This window comes from Tenebrio molitor, chromosome 1, assembly GCF_963966145.1.
Source record: "Tenebrio molitor chromosome 1, icTenMoli1.1, whole genome shotgun sequence".
NCBI lineage: Eukaryota > Metazoa > Arthropoda > Insecta > Coleoptera > Tenebrionidae > Tenebrio > Tenebrio molitor.
The window spans coordinates 43,796,666-43,817,569 of NC_091046.1; the positions used below are offsets into that span (position 1 = coordinate 43,796,666).

Genomic DNA, 20,904 nt, shown 5'->3' on the forward strand with positions numbered 1-20,904 from the left:
AACAGTCGGAGGTACTATCGATTTCACAAAGAAGACATCTTGTTACTCGCCTCCTTTGATACGCTTCCAGTTTGACTTGCCTGTGACACTCGTCGCGAAAAATAAATATCCACCGCCATTGTCCTTAATGGCATTTGCATGAGCCCGACTCCTCCTGCGGAAAATTTCCTGCTGCGTGTCCTGCAGTGATCAGAAAATATGACATAAATCCTGATTTCCTCATGTGCGGCATAACAATTTCGACGGTCTGGACACGCCCGAACGGAATGCACCTCGGCCGTTAGTAATTCGAAACGTTTTAGCAAATAGTGCAGGAAAATTGTGGCTGGGCCGGGTCGACGTGAATCCCACGGCGATAAATTCATTTAATGTTTCTTGAAACGCACAAAGCTCTAACCAAATGCATCGTCGCTTCCACCGCCAAGTATTGTTCCATCAAAAATTAACAAGTCGAACGGGAAGCCTCGCCAACATGGAACGAGGCAGGAGCGCATCTCCAGAGACTCGGCCTCGTCGAGGTCGCCATTATCGCTGATCAAATTTTTAGTGGCTGTAAATTAAACAGACGTTTATTTCTTTAATCAAATGGGAAAATGAAGCCCGTCAGACGTGCCTTCTCTCCCAAGACCCCACAAAATTACACACGCAATTTTACACAACCCGCGTGAACTTAGACCTAGATCCTTCAATTTTCTTTGGGTTTTTTCCACTCGTGATTCTATCTATTTATCAGTGCGTCAATTAACTTGCCAAACAGTTCTCAAAAGTCACTAAAAACAAATGGTCCACAACTAGACGACAGTCGCTCCAAACGACCATCACTATCGGCTAGAACCGTTTGGAGCAATTTTTTACAATCTGCTGTCAGCCAACTTTTGGTCTATGGTTCGATGGATGATCGTCAGTTGAACGGTCAACGCCGCTGCCTTATGCCGTCTCAACTTTTGCGTTTGCCACCTTGACCTCTCCGCCTTGACCATTCTTCCTCTTTGATCCAATCGTGTAGAGGACCGGCTAATTCGGGACAGGGACAACCCGCATAATACTATCTCCTCGAGATGTGTCTCGTCTTCCAGGTGGTGCAAGAGGAGACTTTTACGCGAACAACGCATCGGAATAAAAGCTCGTTAGTGGCAAATGTAGGTTTGGTGTTTACGGCTTTAAGTAGCTCGTTCGAGCCACATTAAGGTGGAATACGGCACGCCACCTAATTATATGCAAGAAATAATAAAAACCCGCCAGTCCGGTTATGGCGTGCATGCGTCACGTTATGTGGGGGCCGTACCGGGAGCGGGTTTCCTGGGGCTCGCGTGAGCCATATATTTCCCCTCGACGGCCCTTGACCGTCGTCGGTAGTTCACCGGAATTTTCACGGAGCTTCTCGCCGCCGCCGGAGCAAACGGCAGATGTTTACGTACGCTGCTCGCGGACGTCGACAGATCAACAAATATTTTTCAGTCAACAATTTGGCCTTGTCGTCGATCATCCGGAATCGATACCCCATCCAGAATCTACCAAACAGAAACGTATCGTTCCGTGATGCGTCCATCGAGTATCACCGCACTTCAGGCTCGTCTCTCGATGGACACAGCCTTTGATAACATTTATTCGGTTTTGCATCGACAAATCTTTCATTTCTCTTGCCGTCTTCGAACACTGCAAAATTCGGCTTTCCAGCGTCATGTTCCGCTCCTGACTTCTCTATGCTATTGGTAGAAAACGAACGTGTTTTCCTCGCAGCAGTTGCGTGGTCTACTGCCGGTTTAATAAACGCCACTGTCACGACTTCATAATGTCGACCAAACACCACCAAAGCCCCGGTTCTCGCTTAACTTTTAATGTACAGAAAGAGCCGAACTTCTGAACTTGGTAAGCGTTGAAAGTCAACACCAATAAGGCGGACGAGTGCGAATATGCAAAGGATTTTTCCGCGGCAAAAACTGTTCGTCCAAGGCGAGGCCCGACGCCACATTAAATAAAACTTCACCAGGAAACGAGGACTTGCAGGTTTTCAAACGTCAACATCGAGGAGGTTTCCCTCTCTGCATGCAAAGATGACGAAAATAAGCGATAAAGAACGGGAAGATGAATATTATCGGATGTCAGGTTGAAAACATGTCCCCGTGCGTGGATAAACAGCGACATTCGCCTCTAATTTATTCAAAGGTTGCTTTTTTGAATCTTTCGGAATTTGGGAGCGTTGCTCCGTCGGAGTTCGGCTGTAATTGGCACGTCCTCCGCGATCCCGAAATTCCCGTAATCTGCGGAAATCTGAAAGTTTTAAGTGCGCCACGTTGGCCGGGCCCATATGTATCTGGGAGAAAGTATAAAACTATCATGAAGTGTAATCTCTTAAATATACCCTCCGTTCCACCTAAGTGTTTTTCGCAATAAACTGTCTCGAGGGAATGCTTTGAAAATGGGAAGACCGCCCCTCGTGTCACCCACTAAATAATAAATTATGAACAGCATTAGATGCTCCACATTATTCGGGTTAACAAGCGAGAAAATGCTCGCCGTGCACCGGAAGAACAACAGAAAAAAATCGCGAAAGAAAACACCATCGATCCGAGTTCTTGCGAGCCGCGACTGGAGCTCTCAGTAAATAGATTATCAAAAGTTTTGAGTAATTGAATCTAATTCCCGTTTAATTCATTACAAGTTCGGTTATTCTTGAGCGGGGGTCCCGAGGTCAAGACGTTCGTTCCGTCGAAATGCAAATTGATGCTCCCGAGCTACCCACCTTGAGAAAAGTTTTCGATCGGGAAACATCATCAAATGCTGATCAAGGCTCCATTGTGATATTTATACTGAATTTAAATTACTCCGTATCTACATAACAATGAGCATCGGAGTGCGGGTGTCTCGCTCTAGACCGCGGATTAACCACCAGACATTTAAATTGTAAAATTCGATAATTGATTCGGCCCAGAAAAATAATAACTCCCGTTCTGGAGGACCGTTAGCGGAGATCTCCCAAACAATTTCGTGAGTGCCCTGAAAGCTCATGTTTACGTTCATGAGAAGTTAAAAGGTTATTATAAATGTTTCTAATATTGTAGAGTGCAGTGGAAATTAGCCACCTACAATAATTATGGTGAACCTATACTATTTAAGTAAATTTGTGTGATTACTTGGTTGCCTACAAACAAGGGGCTAGTAGATAGTGTAATTTGAAATAAAGCAAGTGTAGTCCTCAAAAAAAAAAAAAAACTGAAAACGTTCAAAGTTATCTTCCATCTTGTGACACAACATTGGATTACCACAATTACGGCAGAATCGTGATTTTTTTTTCTATAGCTCTGGTTAAGTCACCAAATTGCTTTTTAAATGCATACTTGGTCCTTCAAATATCAAAATATAGCAAAATCCAGTGCTGTCAGATCAGGAGAAGCCGTTGGAAGCCCATAATGAAGTCCTAAACTTATTACACGATTATCATAATTTCGTTGATAAGCCAACGTTGCACCTGTTCTGTTAGCTGAGACAATCTTTGTTAACGATGTTTGTGTGTTGCGCTCTGGTCGTTACCTTAAATTTACTTCCAGTCCTAATAAATCTGTTGCTTGCATCTCTAATATTAGTCCACCAAAGACATTTTCAGGACCTGAACAATGAAATTCGCTCTAAATGTCAAATTTCCACAAATTAAGAAATCGCACGTACGTTATAAATCAGAGCCAACGACGGCATCAGAAACATTCATAATAATGTTGGAAATGACGTTGTCCTCCAGAAAATTGTAATTTGTTGGCGTCCTTGGGGTTATCGGGCGCGGCAGAACAAACAGGTAGGTAGGGAAAATGTCATATATTCTTTATTCTGTCAATCAATCAAAATTTATTCAATTTTCCGGGTTATATTCGAGGAATCTGTCAGTTGCACCACGTGGCAGGAGAGATAAAGCCGGCACAATGAAACCACTTCACCGAGACGGCTACAACAGATATCTCGATCGAATCGTAAATCCGTGAATCGGGTATGTGACAGTCGATTGTTTCCGGCGGTACCACCCGGTACTGAACAATCTGCCGCCGGTGTGGAAAAATAGATTTTTGATTTGCGATTTTATCGGCGCGACCAGAAACCCACTCCTCGGACAAATAAAGGGAATTTTATGTGGAGGGTGAAATCGCAGCGCATCGACTTATTTATACAATGTCGCTGCGAGGGGGGCGGCGCCGTTTCCAGTCGATACACATCAAAAGTTGGATCTGGCGGCCAACTCTCGAGATGGTCTTTTCAAACTGCCGAGCGGAAAGCATCTAGGAAGTTTGTTTTATGCTGTCCGCCTCTTGGAGTGGCCCCGCCGACTTTTCCACTCGAACCATTGTGCACACGTAACACGAGAGGAATCGTCCTCGACCACGAATAATTGATTGGGCAAGAATCGTCGGGGAACGTCCGCCATAATAAAAAAAAAATCCGGAACGCAGACGCCGTCCATAAACGTCCCCTTTATGATTATGGCGACCGACGCAACAACACGCCGTCCCCATAAAATATAATTTCATTCGGAGCTTTACAGTTTTCTTTTTTTTTAAAAAAAGGTCGCCACCCGCCACCTCTGATGCGCGGACGGGAAATAAAACCTTAACACTGTGATTCTCCTCCTGTTGAATTTGCACCTTCCGAAGGTATACTCACCGGTTGTGACGTCGACCCCGACTACTGAAGGTGCTGCTGATCTGAAAAAGAAAACAAAAATCGGTCACCCAGAGTTCTATAGAAAATGATTCGTCGCCGCCCATTCGGAAACCGTTTACTTTTATTTAAAAAGCTCAGCGTAAGCTCTGTCACGTTCAATCCTCATTGCCTCACGTGTGGATATTCATGCTGTAATGTCACAAAGCAGCATTCCTAAACATGTTGAAAATGTTCCGGGGAAAACATATAACAACATTTAGAACCTCTCGGAAATATCTTCCGGAGGGCATGGATACACGCTCGCACACACACATACACCTACTCGCTCACTTTGAATGTGCAAAAGGTAGGCAGCCATTTCGGGTGAGGGCGTGTTAGGAATAAAAATAATAAGCTCTCATAGGAAACGGGTGTCCTCCTTTTGCAGTTCCCCCGACGCCCCGGAACGTTCTACAACTGGATATGATTAAGAACGATTTTATTATTTAAAGTAGTTAAATGTTCGGTTACTTTTAATTAAATTTAATTTATAACGAGTTTCCCCACTCGCTAGGATAATTTAGCTTTATTAAAAGTTCGAAGCCGCCAGCGAACTGCGGGAATTCTTTCGGATGGGAGATACTCCGGTCGGGGATTAGCTCCCGAGACATGCAACGTCATCGAGGGTGCCAACGTTCGAAACGAAAATCAAAAAACGTGATCGCCGCCGGTGTCAAGATCGAGATTTACAAATGGCCCAGGAAAAAAATTCTTCCGCTTAAGACAAAAAAAAAGGAATCCATCAATTGTTTGTTATATTATGGTGGATGCGCCGGGAAATATAAATATGTACTTGTCAAGTCTTTTTACATCCAACAGAGAAATAGTATATAACGGTATTAGGCCGATATGGGTTATATAACAGACATGGTTGAGGTATTGTAAAATCGAGGCGGAGCCGAGATTTTATAATCAACCGAGTCTGTTATATCCATATCGGCCGTATGTTGTTTTATAGTTTTCTTTATACCAATAATACTTAACATTTAACGATGATTTATTAGTAAGACTGACATTTCTCTTTACTTCAAAAATTAAATTTAGTTGTCATCTGTGCCGTAACCGTAGCAACGGTAGCAAAAATAACGGCCTCGGTCTGATAATTTTGAATAACGGCCTAGTCTGTTATAGGTATCATATCAATCAAGCATTGAGTACTGATAAATCCTAATAACAGTATGGTATAAAGAAAATTTCATTACTGCACCACGATTAAAAAAGTTGTTGTTTTTTAATTTATTTTAATCAATATCACGCGTCTTAAACGGAATTTTTTTATAAGGTAAAATAATAGTTATTTATGCAACAATTACTCACCCACTCATGCCAAAAAAGGTCCAATTTACACACAAACTCGTTAGATGATAGTTATTTATGCAACAAGTGAGTAAAGTAATACTTTTTTTACGAGAAGGAAAATTTGCCGCACGAGCGCAACGAGTGCGTAAATCCGCCGAGTAAAAAAAAGATATTTTACTAACGAGTTGTATACAAAAAAATTTTGGCGCCCGTAAGTTTAGACACTTAAAATTTGAAAATTTTGAACCGTAGACCTTTGGCCCGCTCATGCCAAAAAAATCCCAATTGCAGATGCAGTGATGTTTCAGATTCGTGTACTCCTCCAGAGTTAGAAAGTAAGTATTATCAATTCTGTCCTTTCTAATTTGATACCGGAAAAATGTAAACGACAGTCTTACATGGAAACTCTGACGTTTACTTTAGCGACCGTCGTTAAGAGTAAATTGGATTTCGCGGTCTGTTTTAGGTACGCGAAATGCTCGTTTCGCGTACGGTTGCACAAAAAAATATTTTCGGTTCTTGTAAAAATGGTGTTTAGTGCTACACGGGTGATCGATTAATACGTCAGAAAATAAAACCATTTCTTCACTTCAAGACACATCCTTGATGAGCAAGTGAAAAAATAAGAGCAAGCAACGATCGAACCGAATATTAGGATTAAGCGCGTGTCGAGATCGAAAATTGTAATCTCGTACAAATGAACATTTATACGTGGAAAAATACAATTCGACACTTCCGGCCGAAGCAACGATCGTCCGAAAATCCCCCAAGACTCTGGTAAGCAGAGAGGAGCGAGCCTGAGCCAGGATTATATTTAAACCCTAGTTTAGGACCACTAAATGTCGTCTGTAAGCTAAACCGATAGCGCAGATATGCATCGGTCGACGTCGCTGTATGAAGATAAAGACGCGCCCCGGGACCGTATTCTCGTGCAGACCATCATTGCGGCTTAAAATATCGCATAATAACGGCCAACAACTGGAAAACGGATACCGACGAGAACCGTCTCTCGGCGGGTCCGTGTTTGCTTTAAAATTGCAAGGGGGCATGTGTTGTATGGAGGAGCGCGAAGAGACACCGGTTAAAAATTTAAAGAGAGAAATAATCGCTTTGCGAGCCCTCTCCCAACAGTTAAACATTTACGAGGCGTAAAGCTCGAAGAAAAGCGAGCAGTTTTCCCGAAACTCGAACGACGCACAAACAATAACCGACGAATTATGGAAAAAAAAATTCTAATTACTTAACTCCCGAACGGAATTTACGTCTTACATCGCCCCCGAAACATAAACATCAAGAACATTGTGTATTATTATTAGCTCTTAAAAGACTTAAAAGCTCTTTTTCCGCTCGCGCACGGTATTGTTTTAAAAGATTAGAATTGTTTTAACAGCCCCGTTGAGCTGTTCAACACATGTTCTTGTCACATCTCCTTTTATAGTCGTTAGCCGGAGTAATTTATAAAAGTAGCGAACGGAAAGAGGAAAACTGACGCTCCCACTAAAACTTGATGTAGCACTTCTACACGTGATTATCGCCCAGACTTGACGAGGTTATTTCATTTTCTTCCGGAAAAGTGCAACGAAAATTCGCACGGCCACCCCGATTCCCCTCGAACCGCATTTGCAACTCGACAAGGAAATAATGAAAAAACTTTAACGCTGTAAAAATTTCGACGGCGATAACTGCGAAAACACGAACAATATTCTTCCGGATTTATACGGCAAGTTGCCAAGTCGGCCGGTCGGCGGACAAAATAATTAACCGCTTTATATTAAAATTGCTTTTTAATCCGCGGCCATAAATTAAAGATTGTATTCAAATTAAAGCAAATATTAAATTATCCGCGTTTCTTTCATTTTCTCTCGTGAAAATTTCGGACGACAATGTTGTATCAGCGCGACAAATCTAATTTCGTCGGGGGACGCGACTTGCCTTAATTGCGTCGGGAGCAAATAAATAAACAAAAAACAACACCGCCAATTTCTCAACAAAAACACAATCGTTCAACTACAAATATTAACTTGAATCTCGACTAAGTATGGAAATTTCACCCATTAATATACTCGATTCAACAAGATAATGCGCGACCTCACATAATAGAATTTATAACGGAGAAGCCACCAGATGATTTATTGTTCACTGAAAATGTGGAGGATATACTCGTTACACGGTCGGCCAATTAATCCTTTCGAGATATCTCTCAAAAGGATACGCCTTCACGTTCAAGAGAGCTGAGATAACATGCCCTAAGCCAACACCGGCCACGCTATCGACCACACTCGAGTCCACGAGAAATCGTAGTAGCAAGACCGCTTGCCATTCAACATATCGTCACGTAATTCCTTCATTTTCTCACATTGCGAAGTTGCGATCGTATCGCTAGTTTCGTGGGCGATTAACGTATCCATTCGAGCGGACTGAGATACGGACAGGTCGTACAATTTTTTAATTTTTGACAAGTGCTCAGAATAAAAAATAAAACGAAATTCTAATTTCGTCGTCATAGTCGTAGAAAAAATATAGTATTCTACTCGCGGATAATGGCTACTAGTCGCTCGGATGAATTACCCCACTCGCCTACGGCTCGTGACACAAAATCACCTCGCGAGTATTAGCCATCATTATTCGCTCATTGAATAATATACTATTAGTGTATCTTTGATAATCTAAAAATTGTGGATGCGCTGGGCAAGATGAATATTTAGGTTCCCTATCAGTTCCCTATGAGTCGCTTCATGGTTTAGACGTTTATATAAATATACTCGATTCAACAAGATAATGCCTGATGTAATAAATAAAATAATGGGACAGGCTTATAGCTCCATATGTGTCTCTTTCTAGCCAAGCGTAAATTTTTTTCGATAATTTGATACCGCGTAATCGGAAAAATGGTAAGTGTTGGACCTGTATAGTATTCTACTCGCGGATAATGCCTATTACTCGCTCGGATGAATTATCTGCGAATTGTGGCACAAAATCACCCTCACGAGTAATAATAATACGTTTATTTCCACCGGGTTGTGCACCCAAAAATAGGAAAAAAAAGTAAGAAGAAAAAGATAATGTCTGAATACCCTAGACAGGAAAAATAAATACCAACTTATAATGAAAACAAATAATAGCAAAACAAATGTAATAGTGGCCATTAATTAAACAGGTGAAGGCAGTAAACGGTACAAATGTCCAGATATCGTGTGAAATGAGTAAGCATTATCCGCTCATTGAATAATGTAGGTATCCTTGATAATTTAAAAATGGTGGATGCGCTGGGCAAGATGAATATTTAGGTTCCCTAGCAGTTCCCTACGAGTCGCTTCATTATTTTGACGTTTATAAAACGTTTTCATAAATATACTCGATTCAACAAGATAATGCAGGACCTCACATCATAGAATTTATAACGGAGAAGCCACGTAATGATTTATTGTCCGCTGAAAATGTCGAGGATATACTCATTACACGGTCGGCTAATTAATCCTTTTGAGATATACGCCTTCACGTTCAAGAGACCTGAGATAACATGCCCTAAGCCAACACCGGCCACGCTATCGACCACACTCGAGTCCACGGGAAATCGTAGTAGTAAGACCGCTTGCCATTCAACATATCGTCACGTAATTCCTTCAGGACTTCAGCTCCGGCACGAAAAATACATTTTCTCACGTTGTGAAGTTGCGATCGTATCGCTAATTAGTTTCGTGGGCGATTAACGTATCCATTCGAGCGGACCGAGATACGGACAGGTCGTACAATTTTTTAATTTTTGACAAGTGCTCGGAATAAAAAATAAAACGAGATTTTAATCGCTTCCATACCAAATTTATGCAAATAAAGACGCTTTCCGTCAAAAAATATTCCACTGACGTGTTAAAAACAATGAATATTAACGAGGGTTGCGTTGACGGAAACTACACTTTCATCGTGCAACTTGTCGATATATCCCATATTCCCTGGAACGGCCTTGGAATTGTATATTTAGAGCTTATCGAGCGCCGGAGTACCTAACGTAAAAAAGTATCGATCAACACATTCTTTGTATTATTTATAATTATAATATCCCGCCATAAATATATTTCATGTGCCCCGAGTAGAGCTCGCCACGTCATCCTGCTGCTCCACGTTAAAAACGACCCTCGAAAGAAAAAAAACAATTTCCTCCACCCTTTCGAATCGGCGAGATTCCCGAACGCGTTCCCGACCGATTCCTTCTGGTTATATTGACTTCGATGAAATATTAATTGCGTTCGCATTTAGCGACACGGCCGATGGTAAATATCGAAAGTGTATCATCAGCCGTTTCGCTTTATTGTTGTTTTATGTCGTCGAAGAGGGTCGGTGCGAATTTACCATCATCGTCGCGGGTTGATGGAGGGTTTCGGGTCGGAGATCGCGACCTCCCCGAGTCACGAAACTCGGCGAAATAACACCGTTTAAATAATGTTTGAGAAGATAAAGCTCGAGCGTAAAAATTTACAGGATCACCTACATTAAGGAAATGTAAATAACGGAGTTAGCTGCTCATTATTTAGTAACGATGCTTTTACCGCAAGTCTTGGAAGTTGTCACGACCGCCACCTGATGTCCGGATAAAGCTTTTTCGGCGACAGCTCTTCCTTTTGTTACGCCGCCTGCCCCGAGAACCTGTCACGGCCGACGTAAAAATGCTAAAACAATAATAAAGGGACATTAAGCGGCAGAGTGGCTCAGGTAAGGCGACAGTCGACAGTCGAGCCTGAAAAAGGACACGAGGACAATTAAAAAACGAGGAGGCGAGGACGACGAAATTGCGAGGCGTGTGTCCGTCGTGTAATTAGCCGGTCGGCAAACTTTTAATTTACTTTTATTTCGAATATTATAATTTGTGTGCGAGTGAAGTTTGTTATTGCTGAAGTTAAGTCACTCGCTGGAATTTTATCAGATGGGAAGCTAAAACCGCAAAATATCGCCGAGTTGATTCTTTGAAAATAAATTTCCGCGCGCACCGCCGCCGTCGCGGCGCTGCGAAATCCAATTACAACTTGACTAAAATAACTCGGAGCAATTTAACACGAAGATTTCGTTACGATAAGTGCAATAATCTTCACGTACGGAATAATAGTGCTCCGGACTCATTATTGTCAATGTTTGTTTTTTTACGCTCGTTATTGGACTGTCGCCTCCGAGGACTAAAAAGGAACAAGAGTCTTCAACAATTACGTCACACCTTTATGTGCGGATGTTGTTTACGGACGCGGTTTTTGCGGGGACGGACGCCGCCGTCGGACGCGGTGCGCTTTTTCTTCCATGTTTGTCCTCCAGATCGAGCTCTCCGACTCTTGTCCGTTTGCCTCGATTTGGAAATTTTTTACAAAATCCTTGCCCAATCTCGCTACAACGTGCCGAAAATCCGTTTAAAAAATCATGTCCGAAGAACTGATTGATTCTCTAGACAGACATTTATTTCACTAACGATGTTGTGATATCACGGAGAAATCAAACAGATCGATGGTGATTATTAATTCATTCAAGACACTGTTCTCCCTCATCAATCTCTATGGCTTGTCAATTATTTAAAATATCCAAGAACCTATGTTAGATAACAAAAAAAAAACTAAAACTGATTAAAAAATAGATCAATACCTCATAAAAACTTGAAACGGATAAATGAAATAAACTTGGATGGTTGAAAAAAAAACATATTGGGCGAGTTGACAAAAAAAAAAAAAAAAAGTAGATAACTGTCTTTAAGCAAATTCGTTGAAACAAAAAAAAAAACATTGATTGTAGTAATCGGTAGTACTTGTAAAAAAAAACTTCTACGTCCCCGTGATAATTATTTTGCTGTGTCATTTCCGATGACAACAGCATTTTAACAAACCGCTGCACGCTCTTATACGGAAGTTGCACTAAAAACTTCTGTAAACTGCATCTATAAAATTCAATGGACTATGGAACAAATCCTTGGTGTTTTATCTACTAACAGTTGTAATCTGGTTGCAATAACTGTCACCATTAGTTTTCCACAAATTTTAAAAATAGGTGTTGCACCACAAAAATGCACTTTGCGAGAGAAAATTTTAGAGCTTTGATTTAGTACGAATTTAAAGCTGTCACGCGCTGAAACAATGCACCCGAAAGGTGCTTTTGCGCTTTTGACAATTAAGCAACTCCTGAAAGAACCATTTACGACAGTTATAATGAAGTTAATTTTGGAAGGGTTTCACTTAGGTAAGAAGCTTAATTTCTTCTGTTGCTGAAGAAAACGTATGTACCTGTAAATGACAGAAGGTGATATAATCTAGCCATTTACAAATTACAATTACCTCAACCATTGGAATGATCGCTGTTAACAAAATCTTGAACAATCAAAGAAAGGAAGGTACCTGTAAATAATTTGCGGCCCTACTGTCGTGAAGCATTAATTGTCATCCGATCAGAAAAGTTAAGCACCGTTGGACGCCGTCAATATTTGGATGGGTGGCCGACGGGGAAACCATGTTTCGTTGCTACTCCATCGGCATCATTTTATTCGTATTACTTTATACAGGGTTATTATAAATGATTGTCCCATCGCAGCTGGGGTTGAAACCCACAGAAATTTTGGATGTGCCGTCAGCCTCGCAACGTTAGACAAACTAGTACAGATTTCCATTCATGTTGTGAGGCTTGTGGCACATTCAACTACTACGTCACCAACGCAAACTGCGATGGGAAAATAATTTATAATAACCATAAACATATCTGTTGTCCGTAATGGATAAGCTTCCGACTTGAAGTGGTGTAAAAAGTGGAGAAAAAAAGAAAAAAATCAATGACAATTTAACACTGCCATGATTTAGTATCGCTGTCATGTCATTACTCCAAGATTTTTCTTTTTAGAGTGCAGAAACTTTAGATTCGATCTACGTACAAGGATAGAGCACCATGCCCAGCAGCGATTTTCCCGATATCGTCATCATCGTGTCGGGGTCGTGCTTCACAAGGTGTAGCGCAAAAACTGATGAAAGAGCGCCGTTCCGACCAAAAAAAAAGGGAAAAAAAAAATAAAGCGAATCAGCACATTATAATGAGGATGTCCGGGTAGAAACCCAAACCGCATGTTTCATCCACTCTAAAACGTCAGATTCCTGTCGGAATTAAGCGAGTTCGAAGAGCGTCGTCGTAGCAACCACGTAAGAGGCTTGCAAGAGCGACCGCTTCTTAACTTTCCGCGGAGATGATGGAATGTCAGTGGTGAGAGGTGACAATAATGCCTGAAACGTTGGCAATGAATTATGCAATGAATAAGCTTTGCTAATCTGCGGTTGGAGCTCGGCTCCAGACTTTACTGTTCCCGAGGGCAGAGGGACGTGCCGTCGTTGCCTTTGCTCGCGCAGAACTCTTCGCCCCTCGGCTCCCGTTGCCGTCGACAATTATGCAGTTTGTTCCTGTATGTGCTCCTATCGATTTTCCACCCATTAACAAAAATCACCGACAGCGCTGCTTTGCATTAGAACGGAGCAATTTCGATGGAAAATTATGTAAATGTTTAAAGTTCTCACCGGGACGGACGTTGGCGCACGTTTCCCTTTTCGCACGGAATTAAATAATATTTAGCGGCGGAGAGTACATGAGAGGTGGTCGCTTTGAATTTAATCTGGATTCCAAACCCATTTGGATCTTCGCGAGGGCACACGTGGTTTTAGCGTGGGGCGATTTTAAATTGAAATATGACGCCGGGAACCACCCACCTTCGGGGAAATCCCGCAGATAATATGATCGAGATAAGTGAGAGGTTATGCTAATTTCAGGTAGTAACTTACGAAGGCACCGCCAATAAACTTCAACATATCATATCAATTGGCCACAAATCTCGCGATTACGTCCCGACCAAGTCGACTCGCGGATTTTATTGCTTATTTATTCACGGACCTGTATCGGAAGCTCCGAATCGCACACATTCGATATTTACGACGTTACCGTAATTATTCGGCCGTTTTCCTCTCGAAACGGGATAATTACAGCAAATTGAAGGCCGAAGTGACAGTCGAATTTTTCATTATTGATGGAACCGACACCGAAACCGTGGTAGGTATTTATAGTGTCGCTTGATTAATGAAGGACGTGCTCAACGGCGACCCCAGGACCAACACAGACTGGAAATAAACAGCCACTCGGCCGTAAAGACAAAACTGCTGGATACTACAACCTGCACTAATTAGTACGTCAGTGCTGGAACGGCGACCACATCACTCCTGAACCGGCATCGACTGATCTGCCAAGTTTTAATAAAACATGATGATAGACGCTCAATTTAGACTCTGAATCCATGAATTATTTAAATATTCATGATGCACTGAAATGCATCGCGACTGCGGGAAAAACTCGTGACCTGTCTGTGCTTTTAGTGAAATTTCAGCAAAACACATTTCGTTAAATCTTCGATGTGACATTTCCGCACCCGGCCGGGCGCCAAACTTCTAATCAGGTCTACCATTTCAAACCCTCCTCTCCGCTGTCACAATTGCAGTGAAACAACAAGCGACGATTACCATTAAGAAAACATAAATTCCTAAAGTTTGTGAACCCACGTTGGGCGCCAAAGTGCTAACGTGTTCCGGTCAGAATCCCCCCCCATTTTGCGGTGATGAATACATCAGAGCTTCGCATTCTAGGGCGGACCACCTTTGTTGCCGTTTTAGGCATTCCCGCTTGGTGCAAGCGAAATCGAAAGTTGGAAATTTTTGGAGGGAGACGTTTGTTTGGTAAAGTGACGTGTCCAAATTGGTCTTGCGACCTCACGAGACGGACCGTCGACCATCATGGAGTTGGCGTTATGTTTATGCGGGTCTCGGGTCCGGATAGTCGCAGTCGGTCAGGGGGAACGGATGAAAAACCGCCCCCCAACGCCGATAAAGCGACGCCATGTTGATATCGGAAACCTTCGACTAATAAATTCTTTGTCGACGACGAACTACCACATATATAACTGAAACCCCCGGAGCAAATTTAACCGGAACGGAATAAATTACCGCGCGGCATTATGCCTCCATTTGGCAAATAGTTTTAGTGTGAAATTAGCATTTCAAAAGAGCCGATATGAAACTTGTTGCACCTTTGTTTCTTCACATGAGGTTTATAACGCTCAGTCATGCTGACGTTTCTATTGTTTGGTGGTGGTGCACGTACTGATTTCACATTCCGTTTGGATAATCCGGGATTTTCAGGACGAACCCTACAAAATTCATTACGTTTTGATCTATTTATATGTGGCAGACGTATGTATGTGGATGTGGCAGACCTAGTTTCGTCTGTACACCTCCATCCCATCTCATATAAAATTCCGAACATACCGGAGACGTTACAGATAAATTCCGGGATGCATCGCATCCGAAGAACGAAATTAAAACGTACCAGTCCCATATCGTTCGGTCTTATCTCCGGAATACTAATAATACTAATTTAATGAAGCAATTTCAGTCCGGAAAAACCGCCAGTAATTAATGTCCAGGCTATGTAGCTACAGCAAAACGGGGGATAACAACAATATCATAGACAGCGTAGAAGCGGAGAAGCTGCACCCTGCGGCCTCAATTAAGACATATCATTTATATAAAGCGCTCGGCGAAGGGACGCCGCCAGCTTTTTATTTGGTAACCCTGCTGTTTACAGCTGCGCTAGTAACAAATGTCCAGAATTACCGTACGTGGCGCTTGTGACCGCAGATCGGGCTGTAATTTCGTTTTTGTTGCCCGATTTAATGCTGTCATATCACGGCCGGAATTAAAGGGGTTGAACTCTTCGTCGCATCGACGCCAACGTCAAAAATAACGCTTCATCTTCGTTTCCTGCCCCTGCCCTTTGTTTCTTCCCGTTTCGCTTGGACGCGACGTAATGACGTCCCGATCTTCTAAGACTTCGCTAAGAGCAGGCGCACACTGGTCCGCATCGTACGCATCGACCAACGCGTCAGAAGGATAATAATCAGAAGGAACGGGATAATTTCGGTAACGATAGTAAAAACAAAATGGGTCGCCACAAAAACCCGTTTCAATTTAAAATGATTCAACTGACTGCATTAGTTCGTGATCGTTCACTGAAAATGAGATACACTGTGCTGCGCTTACAGCTAAAAGGTTTATTTTTTCGCAATTGGTGGAAAGTCCAGCGTGAGCTATAGCTATAGTAATGGAAGCACTATTATGGATCAATAGTACCCAAGTTACACAATGACAGAAGCAAATTAACGTTGTCTAATACAGGGTCATTATAAATGATTGTACGATCGTAGGCGGCTGTGCGCTATGCTTTACGTGCGCGGCTACGCCCACTAGTTGTTACAAACATTTATAATGACCCCGTATATCAAGATGAGCAAGGAAAGAAGGTTTTTATCCACGAAAATGAAGGTTGCTGTACGAGCCGAAGGCGAGTGCATGTAATCACTTGAGAGGATAAAAAACCTTTACTTGCGAATATAATATGTACTATGATCTACGATCAAAGATACAAAAAATTTTTTTAGCTCAATATTTTAAATTTCAATGTTCGCTTTGTTACCATATTTCTTGTTGTTCTTGTATTTGGTTAACTGGTTATGTAGCTGCGGTTACTCAAACTGTTGCCAATATGAAAATGGCGGAAAAATAAAAAATCCCAATATGTACATATTTCTAATTTTGATAGATCCAAATCCCGATGGATAAAAGATCCTGTCAATTTTATCCATAGCTGGGAACCTATAAGAGCTCTCTTTTAATTTGTCGGTGGATAAAATTACAATTTAGAGTAGAGATTTCACATCAATAATGTTGCTTTGATCCGATGATCATAGATTAAAAAAATTATGTATGCAAGTTGTGAGGAAAGCATTTTTTAGCCTGAAATTACAACACTCGCTGCGCTCGTGCGTGCAAACTTCCCACTTCTACAAAATTTACTGCTTTATGCACACGTTGTATACATACACATATTTCAAATAAGTATTAGTTTGTAAACATTTTAGCTTTTGAGAGTGAGAAACGATCTTAGTAAAGATATACGAGTACATCAGTCACCTGTACAGGGTGATTCAAGTTTTACCGCCCGCACGATAAACCCTATTAAAAAATCAGTAAAAATTATGAAACTTTATAGTTACATTCCCTTGATATAAGGCTTCCAATGTGTGCAATTAATTTTCCCTTATCACTTCATTCAGAGCTATAAATTAAAAAAATCGTTTCTGACCAAAAAAAAATTTTTTTTTCCGTACACGCTCATAATTCACAATTAATTCAAAGAACACATTTATGAAATTCGCATCAAAAGAAAATTATTAGTTTTTGAATTATTCCAATTTTAACATTAAAAGCGAAAAATGACCAAGATTTACAACTACGGTGCCATAAATAAATACCTCATTGTTGGCAAACATCTGTTGACAACTTTTCTAGTAATTCTTCAGTCCCTAAAGTGTACCATAAACAACCCACGTCAACCTCTTTTGTGGAAGTGACCACCCAATTTAATAATGAATCATAGCTAAATTTTGCACTTTAGTATTAAATTCCATTTATTTCAAAAACCAGTGATGTTTTCATGATTTCGATGACACCAAATTTTTCGTAAATGTTTGAAAGGACTCTCAGTGAAAAATTATGTAAAATAATGAAGCCGTTATTGAATTAAAACGAAATATTTACCTGTTTCATTAAAAAATTTGAAATTTTTACAGAATGTTCTACAGCGACACACAATTATTCCTGAATTTTTTGAGAATTTTAAATCGATTAAAGTGGGTGTTTTTGCTCGGGCGGTAAAACTTGAATCACCGTGTACAGAGAAATTAATTCGTAGAAAGGGATTAGAAGTGACCAAGAAGTAGTTCTTAGTTCGCAGTATCTCTGGATTGCTATAAATAAATCTTTCAAGATGTCATTGGAATATTTTACGATTTAGAAGATATGCCTCATTTCAAGAGGTGACAAATGGATTGCAGCATTCGTAGAACACACGATGAAAGCAGTTTCAAAATCATTTTGGCTTCTTTCGGAATCAGATAAAAAAATCCATTGCCACAATGTGTAAATTCTGAACAAGTATACTAAACGCGACTTATTTGTTCTGTCCGGTGCGTACAATGCGAACTAGTGGACGCCCACCTTAAGCACGTTTGGATAACGTTGTTGCCCCTCGTTTAGTGTTTTCGCAAATCTTGTGAGCATTTTATGACAATAATTTTTCCTCCCAGTTCTGTCCTAATTGATCATCAAAATCAAAACAAAAAATCACTAAAAGCTTTTCACGGTTTTTTTCTACGCATCGGTCTCTTCTGGAGAATAGGATAGACGATTGGAATTTTGATATAATCAAAATATACATTTTTTTGGTAGGTATTATTTTTTTGTTACGTTTGAATCACCGGAACCGCATTTTCAAAACAGATTCGATCAGATCGAAGATAAACGTTTAGATTTTCCCGCCCCGTCGGCACTTAATTCCGTATGTAGGTGCAGCTTAGAGGAGACTCTTAAAATCGGAGTTTCTGGGTCGGCGTTGGCGGTGGCAACCGGGTCGTTTCATTCGATTACGGTTTCTGAGGCAAGATGACTTGATTATTTCTCCTTGGCTCGTATTTGTCATGCTAATCAAAAGTTTGTACATTTTAATTGCTCCAGTCAAACATACGGACCTAAGTACACAGCGAGCCCCGTTTCAAACGGAAGTCTCCGGTAATTGAGACGTGGACTGAATCCGGAACTTGGGTTTTTTCCTATCCTGCCGTTCGCGTCCGTCGTTGTTGTGCAGTTGGAACGTTTCGGGAACGCGTCAAAACATAATCCGTCTGGCAATATGGTGACGTTGAAGGTTTCAGCTTCAATTTCCGAGCTTTTATTTGTGGAAGGAATTAAATTTTATCCTGTTTATGAGTTGACGGGTTTCCGTGCTTCCAGAAAGAAGAAAATTAGCATTGCTGGCTGCTCGGTAATTAAATTACGCCGATACAAAATTATAAACTTTATAAGGTCTTTTATATTCTTTGCCTCCTTATTTGTTCCGTTCCGACACGTTCCCGTCGGGTGTTCTTCGCCCTCGGCCCGGATAATAAACGTGGGGGGCGAGAGAGCCCTCTATATGAGTCAAAAAGGTGCGAGATAAAGTTGCCTGTAATTGCGAAACCTTGTTTTATACTTGGCCGTACTCGTTCATAACGGGACCCGGTTTAATCCGTGACTTGCGCCGCTAATATTGGTGCAGTTTTATGACACGCTGGTCGCTTTATTGCTATTTTTAAAATAATTGCTCGTTCACGTCGAACGGGAAACCGTTTAATACCGGAATTCAATTTAAAGATTAAGTTTATGGGATTTTCCAGCAGGAAGTTGCACTTTTTCAACGGTAACACTTGTCGCGCTGGTGGTACCCCAACGCGAAAAGTCGAACGAACATCCATAAAGCGCTCGAAAATGGAACAGAAGAACGATTAGCAGAATGGGAATGTGGACACGGAATTCGTGCTGTGTCGACTTATAAGATCAACCTTTGACATTTCTATATAAAAAAAATCAAGTTCGGATTTCACAACGCCACAACGGTGGTATCGACGGGTGGAACATATTTGCATATTTCACCACGACATGCGGCCATTGCAAAGTTTAGCTCTTAATAAAAACACAAAACAACATTGTCGTGAGATAATGAAAAGGGTGTGCTGCTGTAAGTGGAATATAAAAAAGTTACAAATAATGTGATGGAAGTAAAGAAATGTTAGTGGTGGCGAAGGTGTTTCATAAAACGATCCACGCGTTTTCAATAGGAGACAAATCTGGTGCTCGAAACAGTTTGGTCTTGCGGAAGATAATTTTAAGAGCAAAAGACCAAGAGTTTCCACAGGGTATTCCGATGAACCAAAGAAAAACAATACAAGCAACAAATCTCTACCTCATTTCAAAAGGTATTGACTTGAAGGATTTATTCCGTCAAAATTTGGGAAATTTTTGTGAACTTGAAGAATGCAGTAGAGACGACAACCATCAGGTCTCCATTCTGCTGTAAAGCAAGTTTTGACACTTAAACCACTTTTCCATTCGATGTTAAAATTGTATAAATAGAAAGATATGAGGTTACTATAATATATAAGAAATGACAACATCCTTTTTACTACATTTATCTAAATGTTTCTTTCTGAAGAATTCTTCCATATTGGAGAGGATCCTTGTTTGATAAAATGTAAAAAAAAGCATGCTATGGTGAGGTGAATCAACTTTGTGATTTTTGTTTCTCACAGTTAAACAGTGTTCACGTGAAAAGTACGAGTAATACTCCAGTCCTAAAGAAGTTGTACAACACACAAAAATAACAAAGTACCAAGTCGTGAATTATAAAATAAATGGAGTCGTTGCTATCATATGTGGGTCGCCCAGTTGCCGACCTCGACTTCGCCTCGGTCTTCAATCTCTGGGCTTAGCACAAAAAGACTCACTTCTACTCTTAATGATATAATCTACTATTACCATCACTTTATAATCAATCTGAGTTGAGTAGTGATAAGATTTACGCGTTTTTAAATCGCAACTTGGTCCCACGTAAACTCCCACGCACATTTTTTCAATGCATCAAACCGCCCGTAAAACTTTCTGACGTTTGTATTTTGTTTTCCATAAAACGTATCGACTTTTCGGCCTCGTCTTTAATATTATGCCTTCGCACTTAGCGAAAGTTTCGCCTATGAATCTTCCAGATTTATTTGCGAGGGTGGCTCGGCCGACACGAGTTGATTTGCAATTTCCAAGTTAAACTAGGCGCCTTTCTGCTCCATATGTCGTGAATTTGATCTGCGATCCCAAGTTTTACGCCGTCGGTGTAAGGTGTTTCAATTTGTCCCGATCGAAGATAAGAGAAAAGAGTTAATCTTTGATAATGCTTTTCTATAGTAAATTCGATAACGACGCCTATTATACGAACAAACCAGGTGTTGTG

At 41.0% G+C, this 20,904-nt stretch overlaps 1 protein-coding gene across 11 annotated transcripts in view; it reads right to left on the bottom strand.

The window, feature by feature from the left end:
• Window positions 1-20,904, bottom strand: part of Lar (tyrosine-protein phosphatase Lar) — a 424,567-nt gene that overhangs the window by 136,889 nt on the left and 266,774 nt on the right. For all 11 annotated transcript variants that reach the window (XM_069052710.1, XM_069052716.1, XM_069052732.1 and 8 more), the window contains one exon: window positions 4,648-4,688. The gene's annotated coding sequence lies outside the window, so the exon portion shown is untranslated. The remainder of the gene's footprint in view (window positions 1-4,647; window positions 4,689-20,904) is intronic.